The sequence below is a fragment of the Cibotium barometz genome, chromosome 30, assembly GCF_041138505.1.
Source record: "Cibotium barometz isolate CiBa-2024 chromosome 30, ASM4113850v1, whole genome shotgun sequence".
NCBI lineage: Eukaryota > Viridiplantae > Streptophyta > Polypodiopsida > Cyatheales > Cibotiaceae > Cibotium > Cibotium barometz.
The window spans coordinates 33,799,920-33,803,360 of NC_141075.1; positions in this window are offsets into that span (position 1 = coordinate 33,799,920).

Here is a 3,441-nt window from a genome sequence, read left to right on the forward strand (position 1 = left end):
CATTTCCAACAGCCTCATCAATGCATGTGGGTTCAACAACCTGCACAACCTTTGCCATATATGCATAGTGATGTGCCACATAACCATCATATGTAAATCTCTGCACAGAGTTGTTCACTCTCCCTGATCTTCGCAGCTTTTCATTCATGGCCTCCATAGCCTTCTTTACACCAGGTGTTCTCATAGCTGGGATTCCAAGCTCCTCATCAAGGCTCATATCTGAGCCACTAGACTCTCCATCAACATGAGAATGCCCTGCAGAAATGTCAGGCATACCAAGGGGCTCAACCACTTTCTCTTTTCCTTTACATGATATACTAATCACATTTGCAGGGCTGGTATTATGACGCAGCCTGCCACTCCATGGTCTATCAACAGACCCACTAGATGAGGACTCTCCTGGTCCACTCAAAGACTGTGATTGCTGACTTGCATTCCGTGCAACCACACTTCCACTCACATCAGCCCCAACAGCTTCTTTTTCAGCAGCATACCAGCTACTCATCTCATCAAAGACAACATCCCTGCTTACCCTCAACTCACGTGTAGCAGGGTTATTCCCTTTTGCTCAAGGGAATATCCAATAAACACACATTTTTCAGCTTTCGGATCCAGCTTAGTTCTCAGCTCATCTGGCACATGCACATATGCAATGCATCCAAAAACTTTCAGATGAGACAAATCTGGTTTTCTGCCCCAGTAAACCTCTCCTCTGGAGTTACTGTTGAACCAACGTGAGAGAGAGAGAGACATGTCATATGCATCCCCAAAGGTGTGTGGAATACACACAATAGATGAGTATATATAGAGGAGATCCTGGGACTATATATAGAGACATTCTATATATAGCCAACACCCCCGCTCAAAGAAGGGTCTCTAACTGTGGATGAAAAAAACCCTTGGGGGCTCAAGGGAAAAACCCACAGCTCTATATACACCTACCGCTATATTAAATTATTTTATAGTTACAAAGTATTATTCAAAGGAGCTACATCACTCCCATATATACAATAGCCATGAAAGCTGCAAAGGAGCTACATCACTCCCATATATACAATATCCATGAAGGAGCTACATCACTCCCATATATACAATAGCCATGAAGGAGCTACATCACTCCCATATATACTTCATCACTCTTATGTGTACAATAGCCATGAAGGCTTTGAAGGTCATCCATCTTCATGTTGTCTTGATCCATTCATGTAGGTTGGGTGCGAGTCTATCTTCGTGACGATGCCAAATAATATTTTTGTAGTCTCTTCTCTAAATTGAAGCTCAACAATATCCAAATACAATCCTGATCCATAAACCCTGTAATATGGAAGAAGTCTCCATAACAAATGGAAAACCATAATTTTGTTATAGAAATATGAGATGTACACGAAAAGATGTACATAAAGAAATAGACATAAAGGTATCTATTATATGGTTGCTTAGGAATATAGTCCATCCGCAAGGACATGCATGGCAATGTCAACTTATGGAAGATCATCCAATCAATGGCAAATGAACTAGATTTGGTAAGAGAATCTGGTTACTTGGAGAAGTTGACTTGGAAGATTGACCTGTCAATAAACACTAAAATAGAAAATGACACTAGTTAGTAAGGATATCATGGAAAGCTAGAATCATATCTTTGCCATGGGAAAAATCTATGACATAAGATCAAACCTCCAATATTATGAGTCAAGATAATGAGACAACTATAACTTGGATCAAACCTCCAAGATGACATGATATGAAAGTAAACCTCATAAGATGACAGGACCAGAAATCAAACCTCTGACATGAAACAACAATTAGGATGTAGACACCTCTGACAGGACGAAAAAGCAAACCTCTGACATGACGTACTTGAAAGTAAACCTCATAAGATGATAGGCCGAGAAATCAAACGTGTGACATTCACAATTAAGATAGTAAACCTCATAAGATGACGGAACGAGAAATCAAACCTTTGACATCCGTAGGCAGTATGTAGCCAGGATGACATGATGTGAACATAAACCTCATAAGCTGATAGGACGAGAAATCAAACCTCTCGGGAAATATGCTCGACGGAATTTCTTGTTAGTTGCCATAGATTGAATTCCAAGACTTGACCACCATTATAGCCATTTAGACCTGCATGGTTGCATTGTCAACCACAAAAGACATTGATAGACTTAAATAAACCTAGTCAATCTGATGAGCCAAAGCCAAGGCACGGTGCATCCAATGACCATGGCATCATGGTAACAATCCATGGAAACGTAGTCAACCATCATTCACGAAACATGTAACCATCATCACGGAACAACACCATGGCATCATGGATAAAATCCATGGAAACACAATCAACCAATATAGATTAGCCAAATGAACCAACATCAACGAAACATGTAGCTTGGAATGACCAACATCAACAAAACATGTAGCTTGGAATGACCAACATCAACGAAACATATAACCATCATCATGGAACAACGATCCATGGAAACATAGTCAACCATCATCGATGAAACATGTAACCATCATCACGGAACAACACCATGGCATCATGGATTGTAGTGAGTGAATTACATCAATGCAATGAACACATATACATATATCGATAAAAAGTGTAACCATCACCACCATGGCATCATACCAAGACACCAAAATTACAAACTCACCAAACTTGTCAGAATCACCGAGGCTTGCATGCTTAAAATAATAATTGTCAAGTCCGTGAGACTGGTTGTAATGTAACAAGCAAAGGTAGAACACATGGCACCTTTAACTAGTAGTAACAGCATGCTAAGCATCAATAAAGTCCTCTTTACGCACAAGACGAACTTCCTCGAAGCCCGAAAGAACAAATACACAACTTCCATGTGAGAACAATCAAACGAGAGATCAACATCACCGCCGAGATAAAAGGATAATGAGATCATCACCGAGATGACCATGAGCAAGTAACTATAACAATTTTTAAGTCATAAGATAAAACAATCAGATCATCACTGAGATGACCATGAGCAAGTAACTATAACGATTCCTAAGTCATGAGTTAAAACGATCAGATCATCACCGAGATGACCATGAGAAAGTAACTGTAACGATTCTGAAGTCATAAGATTTAAAATGATCAGATCATCACCGAGATGACCATGAGAAAGTAACTGTAACGATTTAGAAGTCATAAGATAAAACAATCAAATCATCACCGAGGCAGGATGAACAAAATCCATATACATATCATCAGCAGTCGATTGAAAAGAAAGGCATAGTTACCATCGTGTGATAATGCCTTGGATTGTCAATAAATACATTATGAACATCCAAGCTTAATCATGTGATTCATGTAGCTAGCACAGACCATGGCATAAGTCACGATCAATGTAAGGCAAGGCCATCGAAGACCCTGACCATAATCATCGCCCCGGCCAAGTCCACGACATAGAGTGGGAGACGGCG